At 38.4% G+C, this 21,496-nt stretch overlaps 1 protein-coding gene and 1 pseudogene across 3 annotated transcripts in view; both read left to right on the top strand.

The window, feature by feature from the left end:
* The first annotated feature begins 500 nt into the window (after positions 1–500).
* FILIP1 (filamin A interacting protein 1) overlaps positions 501–21,496 on the top strand; it is a 203,487-nt gene continuing 182,491 nt past the window's right edge. For 2 of the 3 annotated variants that reach the window (XM_037034350.1, XM_037034351.1), the window contains exon 1: positions 501–1,008. The gene's annotated coding sequence lies outside the window, so the exon portion shown is untranslated. The remainder of the gene's footprint in view (positions 1,009–21,496) is intronic. The other variant, XM_037034349.1, reaches the window with a different exon arrangement.
* On the top strand, positions 6,496–6,626 carry LOC118978751 (uncharacterized; annotated as a pseudogene).

Below are 21,496 nucleotides of genomic sequence, written 5' to 3' on the forward strand. Positions count from 1 at the left end.
CTTCTTTTGAATGAATGACCTGAGTGAGAACGTGAAGATTTTCTTGCTTAGCTTTTACTCCTTTCAAAAACAATGTTACAGACATTTCTTTATGGTAACCTTATTTGTGTACCATTCAGGGATATAAGCTGACCAGGTCCGATATGACTGGGGAAGTCAGTCATCCAGCTATAAACCCAACACAGCACCCTGACAACTCTCAGGAAATCATCTTTTCCTGTGAATTTTTCCAGCAGTTGTGATCCACTTTCACATAAAAGCTTTTTCTAATTTAAGAACATTTATTTCTCTAAGAAAGCCTAATTGAGAAAAATATTGTGTTGGTAAAATGCTCTGCTCCAAACAGCTGCTGCTCTTTAATTCTTTTCAGATTTTAAAACCCAAGTCCCGAATCACAGTCTGTATTTAAGAGCTCCAGATAATAATTACCTCTGTGTAAAGAGCAGAAGCCCTTAAAAGGGACTGCCGGTTTCCCCGCGATCTTTTACAGGGTGAGCAGAGCTCTATCCACTGATAACCCAGCTGCCGAGGAACTGAGTAAAGCCGGCTCCAAACTTCTCAGCTGTTGACAGGCTCGACTTGCTGAGAACACTGGTTAAATATAGCACGCGCAAGCCCGCTCCTCAACAAAGTCATTGCTCTGACGGTGTTGTGGAGGGAGCAGAAGACGAGAAACCTAATCTCAGAACCCAACAACACCTAGCAACAGTTGAAAAAACTTTTAAACAAAAGTCTGGGTGGGAGATAGACAACAGCCTCCCGTTTCTGCTGATCGGGATTTCAGGGAGAAGAAGCTGCTTTCCCCTTCTCTCAGTTTCCTGCATGACTTCAGCTATTGGCTGGTCCTGGGAAAGAAAGTGGGAAAAGCTTTTTTCCTCTGTATTCTTTTGGGCTGGATAGTTTTCCAGGACTCCAGTCTCTCTGGGGCCGTGGGACAAGCCACTGACTCTTCAAAGGATAAACTACCTCCGTACCGGACATACCCTTGGTTAAACGAGCTGCCATCAGGTAAGAGCAAACTAAATAGTTACTTACTCCTTTAAGAAATATCTGCTCCCATAAGAAGAGCGTTCTCTCCGGCTCCGTGTTGTCTGTTTCCTTGGACTCTTACTGTTCCACTATGTGATAACACATTAAGGAATTACGATAATCATTGTGAATTGTTTTTGAAAGAACCAGAAACATCATGTCTTTCTCAGAATTATACTGATTCCCTTTTAAACACAAAGACGATGGTGTTTTAATAGCCATCACAATGTTTCTGCCGAGTTATCCCTCTTCTGAAGGTAACAGAAATATGACAACGGATGATTTCACAGCTCCTGTCACAGTTAGGATGGCTAAGCGATGGGAAGGAGGTTTCCCCAGGAAGCAGAATCACGCATTTATTGAAACCAGCTGAGCAGCTTGTGTGGTAAATGGCAGGAAAGTCCCACATGGGGTTTGTGTTGCTGTACCTTTGGCTTGCTGCTCTCTGCTTCTTCTCCCTTTGCCTGATTCTCTGATTACACGGGTGCACCTTGTGCGGGCTCCGACCTGGTTCCATTGCAGCCGCCCCGATGCTGCGAGCCAGGCACAAGGAGATGCCTGGGGTTAAATCACTGCTTGTGCGGTTGTTGGATACAAACTACTCAGGAGAATATTATTTTGCATTAAAAAATTTGGGTAATAGTTTATACATAGATAAAAGATTCTGATTTTTAAAGCTAAAATTGGATTTATTAGAGAAAATCCTTCCTTAAGTTGTATGTGTGTGTGTGTAGTGCGTTTACTACACAGATAAAAGGAAGTGAAAGGAAACCCTCCTTTCATCTGTGAGGATATTCTCTCCCCTTCCGTGAATTGCCATGCACTTTTCTCAGAATTGCTTAGAGTGATTAATTTCACACTGAATCTGACAAATACTGTCTGTGCATTGGTGATGCGGTTACTGTTGACACCTGGTGTCTGCACTGGGGCTGGATTTGTATAAGAAGTTTGAGTCTTCAAGTGAACACGATAATTTGACAGAATATTCTAACGTAAGGATAACATCCAAGAAGAGAGAGATGCACCTATTTTGTCAATTTAAAGAAAGAATTTACCCAAGATCAGTTTTGAACACATTATTGGTTGACCAGGAAGAAGGTATCTAAATAAAAAGAAAATAGGTATTCCTATTTTAAGAAAAACTAAAGTTTATCACATACATTTAGCACATAGCATGTATTATGTCTCATAATTCTGATTATATGTTTAGTTAAAAATAAGTGAAGCTAATTATATACAAGAATATATATAAGTAATAGTGTAAAATGTACTTGGGTAACCTTGGGCATCAGAGAAGGGATCTCCTGGTGCCTTCATGGAGACAGAGTATCTTCTTCTTGAGTTTTGAAAAGTCAGAACTAAATGCTTTACATTTTTCTTGTTTTTATCTTAGGAAGGGTCACATTGTTGGCTTACAAATGTTCATGTAAGGCCAAAATCTACTTTTTAAAAAAAAATTCTCTGAGGCAAGCCAGTTTAAGATTGGGAAAGTTGAAAGTCATTTCCTGAGATGTCATTTTATTTTATTTTTTAAATTTTTTATTGCATTTATTGGGATGACATTGGTTAGTAAAATGATATAGGTTTCACGTGTGCAGTTCTGCAATACATCACCTGTATATCATATTGTATGTTTGTGTGTTCACTGCCCAAAGTCAAGTCTCCTTCCATCATCGTGTATCCCCTTTACCTTCTTCTGCCTCCCCTCACCCCCTTTTCCTTTTGGTAATCACCATACTGTTGTCTGTGTGTATGAAGTTTTTTGTTTGTTGGTTTGCTTAATCCCTTCACCTTTTTCACCCAGCCCCACAACCCCCTTCCTCTCTGACAACTATCAGTCTGTTCCAATTTAGTTTATTTTGTTCAGTGGATTTTACACTGGAGTGAAATCATATGGTACTTGCCTTTCTCTGAATGGCTAATTTCACTTAGTACAATGCTCTCCAAATCCACCTATGCTGTCACAAAGGTTGAGATTTTCTTCTTTTTTATGGCCAAGTAGTATTCCATTGTGTACATATACTATAGCTTTTTCATCCACTCATCTACTGATGGGCACCAGGGCAGCTTTTAAAATCTTGGTGATTGTAAATTAGACTGCAATGAACTTAGGGGTGCATATATTCTTTTGAATTAGTCCTTTGGCTTTCTTTGAATATATTCCTGAAAGTGGCATCATTGGGTCAAAAGGCAGATCAATTTTTAATTTTTGAGGTAACTCCATACTGCTTTCCACAGTGGCTGTACCAGTCTGCATTTCCATCAACAGGGCATGAGGGTTTTCCTTTCTCAACATCCTCACCAGCACTTGTTGTTTGTTGATTTACTGATGAGAGCCATCCTTACAGCTGTGAGATGATAGTTCATTGTGGTTTTTATCTGCATTTTTCTGATGATTAGTGACATTGAGCATCTTTTCATATGTCTATTGGCCATCTGTATGTCCTCTTTGGAGAAGTGTCTATTTGAGTCCTTTGTTCATTTTTTAATTGGATTGTTTGGTTTTTTGATATTGAATTTTATAAGTTCTTTATATGTTTTGGATATTAACCCCTATCAGATGTATCAACTAATTTACCATTAATTCTAGGCATGTAATTTATGTTGGAGTCAATGGAACAGTGAGTAGATAACTAACTGAGCTCAGTGTTTGGCCCTGAGTGAAAGCCATGTTTCCTGATGAGTTGAAATTCTGAGGATTCTCTTTATGGCTGTAGGTTTCCCTTTGAGAATCAGAAGTAGATCAGGTTAGACCATATACTTTCCTCCAGTGTATGAAAAAACTCTCCATGAACCATGTGCATTCCAAAATAACCCAGAAATGAGAACTTGAGTGAACAGGAGAACAAAATGCTAACTAACTAACTCTTCCCCTTTACCTTTACTGTAAGAGTTGTTACATCCATTACCATCTCTCCCACCGCACCAAGGCCCACTCCTTTGGCCCTCAGGCTGGGCTGTAACACTAGTGCTCCCCTCCCACCCCTCACTGCCATCCAAACCATCTTGCCCGTGACGATGGGGTTAATTTTCCTAAAGCATTGCTGTGCTTTTCTTTTACTCCAGTTGTCTTCTGGGACTCATTGTTGCTGCCAAACACCTAGGCTGGGTATTTTGAACTCCTTCCACCATCTGGCATGTGCTTAACTTTTCTAGTCTCAGCCCGCATCATTCAACAACAAGTGTCTGTCTCTTTGCTCCAGATATCTCAGATTTTGGGCCATCCTCCAAACACACACACAGCGCATGCTTCGGTGCTCCGTGCCTGCCCGTCTCATTCCCCATGCCTGGGACACCTCGCATCCCTTTTCCTTAGGGACCTTGTTTACTTTTTCAAGCCCAGATCAGTGTCTTCCACTTTCACTTTCAATGATTTCCAGGACCAATGCCTTTTAGAAGCAATTCCTTCTTAGTTTAGACAGTTTTGTGCTCTCTTAGAATTAGGATACTTAGCAGGGTTTGCCTCTTTAAATTCTGATCATTTTTATGAAGATGATTAGGTACAAAGCATTGTTCCAAGCATTACTTGGCTTTGAAGTTTTTCAGCCCCATACATATTGTAGATGTTTTATTAACATTTTTGGCTCTAGATTCTGATGATGAGTATGTAAGAAAGTATAGATAGGTATAAAATCAAGAAAATAAACTATAATTATGGTTAATAGCCTTCTATCTGAAAAAATTTTAAAGAAAGCCTTCATAGTTTTCCTGTGCCCAGGAAAAAGACAAGCCATTGTAACTAAGCTCATGTACCCAGTTGTGGAGATGAGGTGCCTTTGGAGAATGAGATACAAAGGGGAATATGTAAAGGCTGTATATATGTGTGCATGCTCTGTGTAGGTACCTAGACCTTTAAATACTGTAATGCGTGTACTATTATTATCCTTTGGTACCAGATCCCATTTATAGTTACCTTTGGTACTATTCATTTAAATTATGGCTCCTTTTGAAAAAAACTTTATTTATTTGTTTTTAGAGAGAGAAGAAGAAAGGGAGAAACAGAGGGAGAGAAACAGTGATGTGAGAGAGAAACATTGATCGGTTGCCTGTCAAACGTTCCCTGAACAGGGACCTTACTGCAACTCAGGCATGTGCCCTGACCTGGAATGAACCGGTGCCCTTATGACACCCAACCACCTGGGCTACACTGGTCAGGGCGATGGCTCCTTCTATTTTTTGGCCATCATGATTTAGAATGCATTCTTGAGCATTAAAATATTTAAATGTCATGCCACAGTATCTTTTTTTCCTAGGCATTTAAGAAAAAGACATTTCTCAGTTTTATTTTTAATCACTCATGTAACCTGTGGCCTTACTAAGTGAGATAAAGCATGAATCATGACTATGAAGCAATTTTTTGTGTCTATCAAAAGAAAAACATTCTCTTCACATTTTAAGAGTGCCGAGGAAGTTAAAATGACTCTTCTAAATGGTTGTTAGCAAGAACCACTATGAGATTTTCCTGATGAAATTTGTGAAATATTGAATATATTTACTAAGTAGTAGTTTCCCTGTGGCTATAATTTTTACTTATTCTTTAGAAATAAAACTTTGCAATGAAATACACATTATAAACTACTGCTAGTTGTGGTTTCTTTTTTGAAGATCATTATTTCTTCATAAAACAGATGCTCTAAGAAATAGAATTTTACAGTTTATTTAATCCCCACTTTCCTTAATTTGTCTCATCTTATTTTTCTGCACACGTGGGTTTTAGAAAAGCAGCAGGATGGGTGGTGATGGGTGAGTTTAGAGCAGGATCCATTTCAGCAGGAAGGTTTAAGAGGAAAAAGATTGGTGACAGCTTGTTAGAAAAATGACATTAAGAGCCTGCAGCATGTTTGTTTATGTATTAATTATGTTTTCATGCATATAGCAATAGAATAAAAGATCAGCTAGTAAAATACACTTTGTTTCCTTAAATCAGAGTTGAAGATATAACAACAAGAACATGTCTATTGCTGTGGAGGAGGAGGCAGGAAAGGCTGGTATCCTAGGCCTGGATTCAGATTTCAGCTCATCGTAACCTTGCACAAAAATTACTCTCCGTGCCTCAGTTTCCTCATCTCTAGAACAAGGATAATAATACTATCTTCTTCACAGGGTTGTTTTGAAGATTACATGAGTTAATAAAACTTACAGTGGCCTGGTTGACTTTTAAATGTATTTAAGCTATTATTACTTTATTATCACACTGTAAATGTAGTTATCTGTTTAATTTAATCTTTGTTGCACACAAAATTTTTAGATACAGATAGTCTGAGAACTCAAGTTCATAGAAACAGCAAAAGAATGCATTGTTTAAATTTGGAGTCCTGTTTGGGACATACTTTGCTCCTTGGTACTCTAAGCAGACATAGTTTGAACACCAGCCAATACTTTAGTGTGGAATTTATATTTTAAACCCCCCTTATCACTCAGCACTCTGCCATCATACACAATCATTACTAAAAAGGCTAAGAAATCAGCTTTGTGCAGTGGCAGTATCGTAGCCAATGAGGTTTATCCAAAGCGCGATTATTGCTAATTGAAAAGGCTAAGAAATCATGGACAGCATAAATTATTCTATGGTTTCTATATTTGTACTTGGAGATAAAGTGTGTTTATACATAGCACTTGGGTGTCTCTTTTATAGTTGACTACACTGGGTAATGTGTGGCCACAGAGCCTTCTTCTTCCATGAAGGAACATGCTATTAAATTTATCGTTCTTTATTTCTTCCCTTAGATGTTTTGTTTTGTTAGACTAACCTAGTAACAGATAAAAATAAAAAGACCAGGAAAGGTCATCTCATGCTACCTTCAGTCTTACCAAATGGAAATAAATTCTTGCTATTCATTGTTAAACATGACTAGACAGTATATTCTAAGATAAACAAAGAAGTTTTTTACTGTAAATATGCATGTATATATTATGGGGTGGTGACTATTATGTGTATTTAACATATGTGAAACACTCTTATAAACAGAGAAGTTTCTTAGTAGCTTTAGTGCCAATAAATCTTATGTAGGGAAGTTGCTGTTTTTAGACTTGTCCATTTTGCCTTTTCTCAATCAAAAGAATGAGTTTGTAAAAGATAAGGAGAACCAAGTTTTATAATTGTCATTCTCTAATGAAAACCTGGTTATAGAAAGAAAGAAGGAGAGAAGGAAGGAAGGAAAGAAGGAAGGAAGCAAGGAAGGAAGGAAAAGAAAGACAGTAAGGGAATATTTTTTTCATGGCTTTATGAAACACATTTTAAAGGTTCTAGGGCAAAAATATAGGAACCTTAAGAAAATGTATTGGATTACGTTCTTTCTCCTTAATTGGTCAGGCCTATTCTTTAGCTCTCAGAGAAGGGAAAAGGCTGCAGGCAGAATACAACTTTCCCTGTGGCAAGAGCTGAGACAGTTTAATTTCAAAGGCCATGCAGTGAGCTGTGGAAGAACTCAGAATAAGGAAAGTCAAACATGAGTTGAGTAGCTGTAGTTGGCTCTTAACCAGCTGATTGCAGAACTTGAGAAAGTCCCGGCTGAGAGATGAAGAAACACGACATTAACCAGCACCCCAGTTCCTGAGAGCTTTGTTGAAGCCCTAGCGGCACTGAAAAGTCGAAAGAAGTTTGGTGTTACTTTTCCTTTTTGGGAAACGGTGCCGCTGTTCATGATATTGGGTGATTTATATGCTCCTGAGGTCTGTGAAAGACAGACTAAGAAGAATTTTTAAAGTTAATGCAGAATTTATCTCATGTGATCTGCCTTTGAGTCCTTAAGCTTCAGAGACTTGCTGTTTCTTTCTGGCTTAAATGCTGCTGCTGACCCCCTTTACCAACACAGATGAAAATGGTGATTACTGCTTCACTAGCCAAGGGCCTTATATGTCTGCACTTGAGAACAGGGTTGGTTTTTTTTTGTCTTTCAGTAATTATGACTGTAATGTTCCCAAGTTTCTTTGAAAAAAACTCATTAACTTCTGCTTATCTTTGTAAGGAAAAGGCATAAGAAAGCCATGAAGTGGACATGTCAGAGTGAGCCAAATGCATTCTTTAAAAAATGATTTGCTAAAGATTTAAAGCCAAAAGACAATTTGATTGAAAACAGTAGACTGCTGACATCACCAAGATAATCAAGTTATTGCCAACTTGCCTTGTTTATCTGAAAGAACTTTGCAAAACCGTGGTGTTTGAACCACACACGCACACATACACATGGTCACACACACATGAGTCATGGGGATAGTGGACTTTATTTTTCCCTATATGTCTTTAATACACTTATGTTTTAAGTAACTCATTTTAGGGCCTGCTCCTTTGACTGAGGTGCCGCAGCACAACAGGAAAGGAAGAGGCATTGCTGAGTTCATAATGCTATTTCAGGGGGGCAGCCTAAGTACATGAGGAAATGACACCATGGGCCTGTATTTGGAGCCTTGCAGTTACTGTGACGACAACACACACTAATGGAAAACAAAGATGGTCTGCTTGCCAGGGAGAGCCAGAAAGAGTTTTGCCAGCTCAGATTTTTCCTAATTATTCTGTAAGTCTTGAAATGTGACACTGGAGGTATTCAAGGCTTTTTGTGTTTCACGAACTGTTTAGTAAGTGACACATGCTTGAAGAGCAGCCTGGTATTTGGATGAGGGAGGGGCCTTGCAGATGAGCTTAACTTTCACATGCTGCCCTGATAGCTATCATCTTCTGGCTTGGACACCCCCAAACCAGCTGCTTTGGTCACAGCCTGTTGTTTCTTTGGTCCTTAAGGAAGCCAGCTGCTTTGGTAGAATTCACTCCTCAGGGGCCCCTGAACTCTGAGTAACATATCCTCACCTTCTATATCCTGTTTATTCCATAGATCATTGCCCAGCATACCAAATGTTCCTGCTAATGCCTGGGACATCGGATTCCCAATTCTTATATAATAATGTAATAGATCATATAATGATAACTATAGCTACATATAATGCATCCTATCTACATTATGTAGTTATATGTAATCATTTAGTATATATAAATGATAGTAATAGCTAGCATATGCTGGAGATTATTCTGTACCAGGCATTGGGCCAAGCACTTACATGGATGATTTTATTTACTTCTCATAACAATCCTACGAGGAACTATTTTTATCTCTGTTTTACAGACTAGAAAAATGAGTTTTATAAATGATTGCTTCCCAGTGGTAGATTTGAAATTCAGACTTAGGCAATTTGACCTTATTGAGCCCGTATTTTCAACCACTTGCTTGTAACGTAGGCAGTTGTTCGAGGAAGACCCCACCAGGATGACTGAGAGGTTGTAATGAGCGGTGTCGAACGTGACACTGCAGGGACTCGCGGCCACTCCAGTTGAAGGGATTCACTAACAGCGAATAAGAAAGAGTCGTGGGATGGGAGGCCAATTGGGGCTCGTCTCCAGGGTTCCGAGGTGGCACCAGAAGCTTCAGTGGCCAGTGGAGTTGGGCAAACCAGAAAGAGCTACGCCTGGGGCACTGGCTGGCAGGAGTTCCTCCCCAGTTGTTGATGGAGCAGTACGGTTTCCACATTGCTGTGTCGATCCCTTGGGAGAGGATGCCATGGAGTATTTGAATTTACGAGCTGTTACGGCTACTGTTGTCACCAGACCCTTTGATGCCTGTTGGGGTTTCGGTTTGTTGCGGCTGCTGTTGACAACTGAGATCCCCACCTTCTATTGTATTGGAAATGCTCTGCAGATCTCTGCCTTGGTTATAAGCATTCATTTGTTAAGTAGGTTCAACAAGGAGTCCTACAAAGTCACTTATTCCAGCTGTTAGTAGCGATATTCCTTGAAGCAGCCTTTGGTGGTATATGTATATTGGTTGGAGGAAGTGGTGAGGAAGTGGTGAGACAGAGGTCTCATTTCGTGCAAGAATACTTATTGGCTCCCAATGACTTTGTTTAGGCAGTGAATTGTCAATCATACAGCATGTTGTTCCTTCAAAAAAAAAAACAACAACAAAGAAACCAGAGCTTGTTATAGTTTAAGGAAAATTACTTGATATTCTATAGCCAGTGATTTGTTACTGTGGAGCAATGGCACAAAATATTTTATTTGATATTTATTAATTATTTTTATTCATTAACCATAAGTTACCTTTAAAATAATCAAATGTGTGACATTTGGATAATTGGAAGTTTTGAGTTTCTATGTTACATGAGTGGCATTTAACTTTTGCAAGTGTCCAAAGGAGCCGTTTTAATAACATTTTGATGGAGCAGATAATAATTGTTTTTTTCTTATGCCAGTGGCCATAAATACTGTACTTTTTCAGTGTTTCATATTATCTCAGGTAGTGGGATTGAATATCCCGTGAAGATGAATTTTTTATATGAATTGAACACATAACAGAATGAATCTCTACCCTCTGAGAAATTCTGTTCTGTGAATTGAAAACAGTACCTTGTCACAACTATAATAGCATACACCAACCCTCCCAACACGTGTACACACACTCATTACTAGTCTATGCACAGGACTTATACCACTACTTACCTGACAGGCTAAATATCTTCCTAAAGCAAATATACTCTATGGTCTGTGCCATAGACCTATTTAATACAAAATAAAAGTAGTGATGAATTATATTTCACCAAGGCCCTTTGTTTCTTTTATGCAATCTCTCCTGACTTTCTCACAACAAATAATCTCAGAATATCCCCTTTGTCCTCTCCTGTCTTTATATAAAAAGGTGTAACCGTGCCGAAGGAGGGAAAGAATTTGTTATATTTTTGGAGACAAAGGGCTTGACTGGTTGGCTCCTGGCAGCGTTTTTTTTCTCATTCAATTGCTCTAAATTTCTCTCGGCAATAAAACTTGGTAAAAATTTCCGCATTAATCTTTAGCTAATGCCTTGTAAATGGAAGATATTAACAGTTTATCGTATTAATTCAAGGATTATCTAAGACATTCTGTAAGAACTCCTAGTTCTCTTAGCACCTCTGCACCTGGTCTAATTTCAAGGAGGAAAGGAAGTCCTGAGTCTCACACTGTTGATGATCAGACAGTTTTGGTCCTAGACCTTCTCATAGCCATCAGGGAACTGGGAGGGTGGAAATCTCTGAGCTCACTTGCAGCTCTCTGATCACCTAGTCTTGTGGTTGTCAATACTTTCTGTGCATCAGACGTTCCTGGGATGCTTTAACAATGCAGATGCCTGGGCTATGCCGCAGAGTTTCCGATTCAAGTTGGCCCAAGTAGATGCCTGAGTATTGTTCTATTTTAGAAGCTTTTATAGGACTTCAATGTGCACGCAGGGTTGACAATCACTTATCTAGCATAGTCAGTCTCATCATTTTCAAGAAGATGGTACTATGAGGAGTGGGCAGAAGTCACTTGGCAGAAATTGGAAAGGCCTCTGAGTGTTAGGCTATTGCCCTTTCTATCACACAATCACAATAAACAATAAGGTAGCTAATATTTAATGAATGGTTTCTATGTATTAGGTACTGAAAACCTCATGAAGCAGATACTCCTATACTCTATATTTCTCTTTTACTTTTTTCTTTTTTTTAAATTAATGTTTAAAGACAGTTGTCTCCATTTTCCCACCCCCACCTCTCACCCTCAATCCTACCCACCATAGGATTTGTCCATGGGTCCCTTATAAATGTTTTTTGATGACCCTTTCCCTTATTATCTCTCTCCCTCCTCTCCTCTGGTTACTGTCAGTTTGTCCTTAATTTCAATGCCTCTGGTTATATTTTGCTTGCTTGTTTGTTTTGTTGATTAGGTTCCACTTATAGGTGAGATCACGTGGTATTTGTCTTTCACTGCCTGTCTTACTTCACTTAGCTTAATGCTCTCTAGTTCCATCCTTGCTGTCACAAAGGCTAGGGACTCCTTCTTTCTTTCTGCTGCATAGTATTCCATTGTGTAAATGTACCCCAGTTTTTTCAGCCACTCACTTACTGATGGGTACCTAGGCTGCTTCCAGCACTTGTAAATTGTCCTGCTATGAACATTGGGGTGCATAGGCTTTTTCGATTTAGTATTTCAGGATTCTTACGGTATAATTTCAGCAGTGGAATTGCTGGGTCAAAAGGCAGTTCCATTTGTAGTTCTTTGAGGAAATTCCATATTGTTTTCCACAGTGGCTGCACCAGTCTGCATTCCAACCAACAGTGCACTGGGGTTCCCTTTTCTCCACAGTCTTGCCAGCACTTGTTTGTTGATTTGTTTATGATGGCCATTCTGACAGGTATGAAGTGGTATGTCATTGTGGTTTTGCATCTTTCTGCTGGCTAGTGATGCTGAGCATCCTTTCAGATGTCTCTGGGCCCTCTGTATATCCTCTTTGGAGAAGTGTCTGTTCAAGTCTTTTGTCTGTTTTTAAACTGGATTGTCTTCCTGGTATAGAGTTGTGTGAGTTCTTTATCCATTTTGGAGATCAAAGCCTTGTCTGAGGTATCATTGGCAAACATTTTCCCATACAGTTGGTTCCCTTTTCATTTTGCTAATGTTTTCTTTAGCCATGTAGAAACTTTTCATTTGGATGAAGTCTCATTTGTTTATTCTTTCCTTTTTGTCTCTTGCTCTAGGGAACATATTGGTGAAAATATTGCTGTGTGGAATGTCTGAGATTTTCCTCCCTATGTTCTCTTCTAGGACTTTTATGGTATCATGACTTATATTTAAGTCTTTTACCCATCTTGAGTTTATTTTTGTGTATAGTGTAAATTGGTGGTCAAGTTTCATTTTTTTGCATGTAGCTGTCCAGATGTCCCAACACCATTTGTTGAAGAGGCTGTTTTTATTCCATTTTATGCTTCTGCCCCCTTTGTCAAATATTAATTGACCATAGAAACTTGGGTTTATTTCTAGGCTCTCTATTCTGTTCCATTGATCTCCGTGTCTGTTCTTATGTTAGTACCAAACTGTTTTGATTACCATGGCCTTGTGATATAGTTTGATGTCAGGCCTATACTTTACATTTTACAGATCATGAGGCTGAAGGAATATTCCAAACCCTGCCCAACCCCGCCAAAAGCAGGGGCAGACCCGGGATTTGAGTCCAGACAACTGTACTCTCAATTTGTGCACCTAATCTTTTAATGACTTTGCTGTTCTGGAGCCAACTCTGAGAATATGAGGTATTGAATGGCAGCTGTTTCAGCATCAGAAGTCTTATGGCATCTGGCCTTGGTGCTCTGAATTCCCGCTGAGTTATCTGCTTGACTAGAGATTGGGTCCTTTACTTTGTTTCTATTTTCTGATTAAGTGGGCCCATTGGAGGCATTCCATTTACGTAGAGACTGTTCAAAGGTGCTTCATTTCCCCCATGACTTTGTTCCTTTTTTAAAATCCTTACCTGAGGGTATGTTTATTGATTTTAGAAGTGTGGGGGTGCGGAAGAGAGAGGGAGAGAGACAGAGAAGGAGAGAGAGAAATACATCCATGTAAGAAACATCAACTAGTTTGCCTCTTGTAAGTACCCTGATCAGGGATTGAACCTTCAACTTAGGTGTGTGACCAATCTGGTGATCAAGCCTGCGAAGTTTCTGGTGTATAGGATGATGAGCCAACCAAGTGAGCAACATGGCCAGGGCCCCATGACTTTGTTTCTTACATCCTTTCTTTCCTTTCCATGGCAGACCAATATAATATTTTCTGCCTTACTTTTCATCTTCCTGTGGATATTTTAACTGAAAACTCTACTGTCATGTTCAAACCCTTGGCTTTCCCCCTAGTCCTGTGAGTTTGGCTGGGTTCATATTTTCCCTTGGATTCCCCTGTCTGGATTTTCATACCAGGCACTAACTTTCATGATATTAGCAACAACAGGAAGGGATTAATCACTTTGCTTCTCCTGTAGCAGCAGGTGTGTTGGAAACAAGCTGGGCTGTCCTATGGAGCTGACAGGCCAGTAGGTCCATGTACTCTGAAGACCTGTTAAAGTCTACATTTTTAGACAGCATGTGTAGAATTAATTTTCTGATTGATTCTGTAAGTTTGAAGTTCTACAGAGCAGGCTTTTTCACATGTAGGGGAAAATCCATATGCATTATCTGGTCAAATGAACTTTACCAGGTGAAAAGTCACCAATGGCAAAACCGGGGGTGGGGGGGTGGGTGGGCTGAGATGGGAGTAAAAGACAGAAAACTGCACTCAAGCAACAATTAAAGTAAAATAAAATAAAATCATTAAAAAACTGCAGCACAGATTTCTCTAAACAATAGAACTAAATAAAAAGTGATAGATTATTATAATTACTCTATAGTAAATATTTACATGTAAATTAAGAATTTAACATGGTAAATAGATTCAGGTATGGCTTGGGACTATTTTTAAATTCACATTGCACAGAACAAATCCTCAATAAATGTTTGTTAAATGAATCCATTAAATGTCCTAGAATTGAGAAACTAAACATTACTAACTGATTTCCATTGATTTGACTGAACATAATTTTAAAATAAATATGGAAATAATAATCAGTGACCATGAGTGATTATTTCTCTGCTTCTCAGTATTCTTTAAACTTTTAATGGTCACATAGTGCTTTTATAACAATAAAAATAAAAAATCAACAAATGTTTTAAATGATCATTAGAGAATCAGAGAATAACCAATGCATAACTAAGGATGCTGTCTGTACTCTGTAGATATGATTGACATGATGCACATGTATTTCAATAGCAGACTAGAACCCTTACTTTGAAGGCAGTGGGATAAAACTTAACTATTGACACAAGTCTAATTGCACTCTTTTCACTCATGTACCACAGAACACATGACAAGTACACGTCCAGGATCTCATTGCGGTTTATTAGCTGGAAATGTTCTCATCCTCAGCAGTCTATTTTGGAGTTAGGACTGCTCCACTCCCCTACAAGTGGTAAAGCAACAGCTGCCATTTAATTAATGTTTCTGCTGACAGCTCCAGCTGATGGATGACACTGAAGTTCCCGATCAGCATCAATACTACCCACGTTACATTGATTATAGTTGCTTGATTTTGCCTTATTTCACTTCTTTCCTGCATCAGTTCCTCCAAATTCCAATGATGCTGTTATTTACATCATCATTCACATCTTCCAGGGAATTGAGTCCCAGCGGAGCACATGTGTTCCTGGTGATGTATTATGATGGAATCTCACCAAAATGAACATGTGAAGTGCTGAGCTCAAACAGAGGAGAGGACAAGGGGGAGAGCCAGATGAAAGTGACTGTGGTTTCTCAGAAAGTGAAAAGTTTTGTCCTTTTGAGAGAGGGAGATTAGACAAAAAACTAGTTCCTCCACATGGTATGAATGTATGATTAAAATCCTACAATTTGATTTATATTTGGATTATTATATCAATTTCTGTTCCCACACACTTTCAAGCTAGTTGCACTTTAGCTGCTGTTGTGTGAAGATCTGAAGGGATTTGAGCTGTGCAGAAGGAGTATTTTATAGAATGAGATCTGCTTAGTATGCTCATCTTGAAGAACATGCTGGGCTCAATTAGGCAAGGTCCATTTATGTAGCTGGAAGAGGGGCTGGGCTGGTGCTGAACTGGGAGCAGGTAGAACACAGGATCCAAATGGTAGGGCATTAGGTGTCAAAGAGTGGTCCGAGTTAGCAGCTGAGATCTGAGAGTCTAACAGGAGGTTCTGGAGTATCTTGCCAGGCAGAGCATTGCAGTGTTTTGACAGAGGCAGGGAGTCAGCATTTGGGCAAGCCAGTCAGCAGGACCAGAGAGGGGAGGTGAAATTCGGAAGCAAGATAGTTCTGGAGGAAGAGCAGTTCTAGAGACTCTGAGTGAGATGCCAAAATTATAATGCAATGTCACAACAGCTGGGATGATGCTAAACCCGAGGACTGAGCTAGAGCTCTTTGTGGCCCTCCTGCTTCATGTGTAGTACGAGGCACTGACTCATTCACTAAATATTTGTTGAGATCCATATGTGTCAGACACTGAGCTAGAGATTGAGATACTATAGTCAGCATTATACTATCTCTACTCTGTGACAGGGGTTGCAATAAAAAACAATAGCAGTTTCAATGCCATGTGACTAGTGAACATGTGTTATTGTAGGAGCACTCACCTGGTTTTGGTTTGTCAGTGATTGCATGAAGTGACTTGCTGTTGGAAACTGGGCCCATAGAAGCTGAAATTGAGATAGAGATGGACAAAACAAGGTCTCAGGGAATGTCGCAGAAATGAAGTGATTGGAAGGCTAGAGTATCTTGAGTTGTTGCAACAAGTCCCCATAGTTTTAAAAATGGTGAGGAAATTTTGACTTGTAGTCTTTCTACTTGCATGAAAATTTTAATGTTTTTAAGAATACTGTGATGAAGAGGATGCACTATATACATATTTTCATCATACTTCAGTCTGTAGTGGCCATGACAATCCAGCCAAACAGGTATCTTGTGGGCTAGAAATTTCCTGATCCTCAACATCACCAGTACTCTGAGTATTCATTCTTCCAAAACAGTAACCACTCTTAATATGTCTAAAAGGGGCTGATAAATACTTCCTATAAAATTATATGCTTAGGACTTTTGTAAGTTTGTGCACTTCAAAAATACTTATATATATTCACCACTTTAGTTCAAGTGCTTAATTGCTGCTGGAGCAAGAAACCTGTGTGAATAGCCAGGAAAGTTTTGAAGCTCAAGTTGGGAGCATTGCCTTACCTACTGCACATTTTAAAAAAAATGAAACTGCACTCACTGAAACACTTTCATAGTGGTGTCAGAATCAGCTCACATCAGATAAGGAGATCAGGAAAACCTTGTAGACAGTCCAGAAAAATAGACACCTACCCATTAATATTTAATGTTAGGAAGAAGAGACATTTCAAATCAGAGGCCAAACCATGGGTTTTTCAATTAATTGGGTTGAAATAACTGGAAAAAAATGAAATATATGCTCTACATCATACCTTACACAGAAATACATTCCAGATGCACCAGAAATAAAAGTGAAAAAAATCAAAGTGAAATACTCTCTCTCTCTCTCTGTGTGTGCATGTGCATATGTATATGTATATATGAAAAATCTTCCTAAGCAAGACAAAAAAGCAGTAACACAAAAGGCAAAAAGACCATATTTGATGCAATGAAATATTGACTTTATAAAGACTGATTGAGCATTTTACACTGAAGAAAATCTCATGAACCAAGTTAAAATGCAAAGAGTAGTCTGCACAAAGATATTTGTCACAAACATAATCAGACAAATATCCCTAAAATAAATAGCTCTTTCCAAATGAACAAAGCAAAAAACCCCCCAAAAAACCCCGCAATAGAAAAATGGACAAATGACATAAATATTTGTAATAAGCAAGTGGAAAAACTAACCTCACTGGATAATTGAAATGTCAAATTAAAAGATGATAATGTTATTTCAACCAACACGTTGGCAAAGATTCCAAAGAATTTAGCACCCAGTATGGTGGGAGTATGAGAAAACAGACACTGTACAGGAGGAGTGGGGCAAAGTAGGTTTGTAGTTGTTGTATGGAAAATAACACAATCATTGATAAGTAATACAAGAAAAATTGTGTTTTGCATACTCACAACTGTACACCTAATTTTGCTCCATTCTGTGTACTGCTGGTGGGAAAATGCACTAGGACAAGCTTCCTGAAAAGCAATTCAACAATATGTGTTTAAAATCTTTAGGATCAGAGGAAAAATAAGGCCACTTCATTTTGAAAAATAGAAGAGTCAAAACACACGTGATGTTTTTGAGAATGCATTCTTTTCTCTTCCGCCTATTGTTCTCAAATATGTCTACTGACTTCTGAAAGTTTGGCAGACCTAGCGGTTCTTATTTTTTTCAAAAAAGTCCACGTACTTCTTCCTCAGAAGCTTGATAGGATTTCCTAGGAGGGACCTTGTTCGAAAGAACTGTGGGAACAAGGTCTCATAGTCCGTTTCGCCTGATCATTGTAGTGCCAAGTACATCTCAGGAAATGCATGGCAATGTATTTCCTGAGTAATGTTACTGTTAAAACAACCTGATAACCCAAATGCGTATATTTTTGAGTGCACCATGAAGATGAGGGACTGGGGGCAGGTGGGTTAAATTGGTCACTGGAACAAGGCATTCATGGAACTATCAATAAGCTTACAGCAGCGATTTTCAACCTTTTTCACCTCATGGCACACATAAACTAATTACTAAAATTCTATGGCACACTAAAAATATATTTTTTGCTGATATGACAAAAAATATGTATGACTTTAGTTTGTTCACACCAGATGGCTATTGTGTTAACTGTTGTCATTTTGCTTATTTGACAATCTAAAGGAAAGAGGTCAGGGCCCCTGACTAGATAGGTATGGCATGTTTTAAAAATTCTTGTGGCACACCACTGTGCCTTGGCATACCAGTTGAAAATCACTGCTTTATAGGGTTAAACTAATTCATGAAAGGGGGACTAAGGCTCAAGTTTTGGACAATCTTCTGAGTTCATGAGTCACTGTGAAAAAATTGTTTTACCATAGCACTTTTAGTATGATTGACTCCCACCCCTTTCAATGGAAGATAAGAAAGCTGAAACCCAGAAAATCTGACTTTTTCAGGGTCGTATAGTTTATTAATTCAGATATGTAAATTCACAGACAAGTCACAGCATTGTGCTACATAATCCCTAGAATCTAGAACATTACCTGTATCGAGTTATTTCCTAAGATACCTGTTATTCAAGAGCTCATGATTTCTCTGTCTCCTCATGCCTCTGGCACCTCCAGATGTTGGGCTTTTCAGAGCACTAGCAGCTCATTACTCATCAGTTCTGTCTGTTATTCCAAGGGAGAGAGGGAGGCTACTTACAAAGCAATGTGTGGTGTGCATGTGTCCTATGCTACATGATGCCCAGCTGCTTCTCATTTGTCTGAGAGCAGGGACTTGCTGTGAATGCACAGGGAACAGGGATGTGAGTGAACTCTCACCCAAGACCTGGCGTGCTAACATTCTTGTGCTTTCTTCTGGGGAAACCCTTTTTTGGAAGAAGCCACTTCTGAAAGTTTGTTTACTCAGACTGAAGGTAGGCACTAGGCATTTTAAACCAAGCTGGCCATCCAGATCATCTTTTGCTTTTTAGGTCTGAGAACAATGTGCTGAGATGAGTCATGGTGTTTTATCACTTTGACTTGTTGTTCTTCCAAGTGTTCTTTTTCATACACTGGCACAAGCAGATGAGCTCCCTTTACTCCTTTCACACCAACAGATAAAGAGGAATGAGCCCAAACATTGTATATAACTTGGTTAGTCAGAATGTAAGTGTGAATAGTAGCAACATCTGTGCTTTATTTCCCACTTCTATCTGGTGGTTGCTAGACCAAGTGACTCAACTGACAATGCATTATTCAGTGTGACCATCACATTGTCCATTTGGGCTCCCCATTCTTTGAATGGCCAAGCCAATGATATTCCCACATCCTTGCTTCATATTATTTCTTGTCGTCTCCCTCACATACTCACACTGTGTTTGTGAAAATTCTTTTTCTCCTTCTTCCCTCTCTATCCGGGTTCAGGCCTTCATATATGTAGGTTTTGTCCCCTCTGTCACATAAAGACCTTCTCTGTCAAGGCTTTCTTAATCAAACCTCCATGCTTTTCTGGGCTTATTCTTCATTCTCTCTTAATTTCCTCTTTTCAGAACCCTGCTTTCTATTATTTCTTCTGCTTCAGCCAGTCTTAGAGTATCCTTCAATATTAATATACATGAAAGCTACACAAATCAAGACACTTTGGTTAATGTTACAGAGAAAGTTGTTATTCACAAGTGATAATTTGTTATCAATAATTTGCCTTCAACCTTGAGACTGATTATCAGCTTCCAATTAAAACTGTTAACCTTAATCATCCTCTGAGAAATATTTACCTTGGAAGGAGGACCTGCCATTTCATCTAAACTGTCATAGAACAGAACGGAATTTGAACTACAAATTACCACTCGACGTAGAGGTCACACTAGAGGCTTGGGAACAGGAAAATGGTCTGACTTGACTCTCTTCTCAGCGTTTCATATTTGTTTTTCTACTTTGGAATTTTGGTGCCATGAGGGGGAATAGTGTCTACTACACCAAGAAAGTGGAGAATTTGGTGTGAGTACAAGGGTTGTAAAGGGTGTTTAATATACTAAGTAAAGGTCTAAAACCTGATTATATAAAATCCTCAGTGAAATTCCAGAAATTTTTCATAAAATGTCCTATTTAAAGGGAGAGTTATAAAATGTGGATTTAAAATACGCATGTGGAATGAACTGGACTCTATTTTCTAAAATATTAACAGTCTATATAATGGTAATATATAATTACTTTCTTTTATTCATTAGTTTCCTCACTAGTAGTGGTTGATTTATTTGTTTAATTAGGTTCACACAAAACTGAAGTTTACATATAAGCTTTTATGCTGCATACAACCTGGACCTAAATACAGAAGCAATTTTATATGTATTTTTCTCCTTGTAGCCCAATTAACCTGAATGACAAATCAGAAATAATGGCACAGTGAAACCTGATCTATAAACTGTCTCATGTGAACATGATCATCATTGATGCTTAATGCCAATTTTAATATAACTTGTAGTTATTAACTATAGAAAGAAAATAAATGATATAATAATAATAATCATAGTTACTTTTATTGAGTGCTTCCAACATACCGGGAACTATGCTAAATGCTTTATGTTTATGGTATAACAACTATTGTTATTCCCATTTTACAGACATAATCATGCTAGTTTTGATTATTCCTTAAGATGTGGTCTGACCTCTTGCCATATATAATTTGAGTTTATTTGAAACTTAGATATTATGGTTTCAGAAAACAGGATGCAAGCTTATGAATAATTTTTACTTCATAAATTTAAAATACTTGAGTTTTGATTTATATAAAAAATTCACTATGAAATAAATTTATCCACAAAATATAATCAGATCCAAAAATAAACCATATATAAAGCCATCTAAACTTGTTAAACCATCAGAAAATGTTTTTATTATTTTAATAATATGTTCATATCACATATACTATATATGATAATAATGTGTCTAGTGTTAGCAAATGCTGGGCTTTCCTTCACAGGAAATAGCAGGGTGATGGAGGATGCCCTTCTGCCATAGATACGACCTGGGTAGTGAGCTGATTTCAGGGAGCAGCTGAGTCAGTTCTGAGCCATCTATTTTTTTTATTTTTTTTTTGCTTGATTCCCCTTGTGATTAGTTCAGGTTATACAATGAAATTCTTCGCGTGGAAAGCTAACCACTCAGTGACATCAAATCTTCGTACGCTTCTCTAGAACTACTTGTATCGACCAGCCCAGACTGTGTGTGATTTACAATTCATATAACATTGATTTATACTGAAGATACATTTTATGAGAAACTTAAAATTATATCCACTTTAAAATAGAGATCAATTAAACTTTGTTATTTCCTTCTTTAAGTAACTAATGAGTGTAATGGTCTCGTGGAAAGAGGGAGCCCTGTACCTCCTATGGGGACCTTAGTGAGCATCTCACCCACTGCCA

Source organism: Sturnira hondurensis, unplaced genomic scaffold (assembly GCF_014824575.4).
Source record: "Sturnira hondurensis isolate 20B ecotype Veracruz unplaced genomic scaffold, ASM1482457v3 Scaffold0022136, whole genome shotgun sequence".
Lineage (NCBI taxonomy): Eukaryota > Metazoa > Chordata > Mammalia > Chiroptera > Phyllostomidae > Sturnira > Sturnira hondurensis.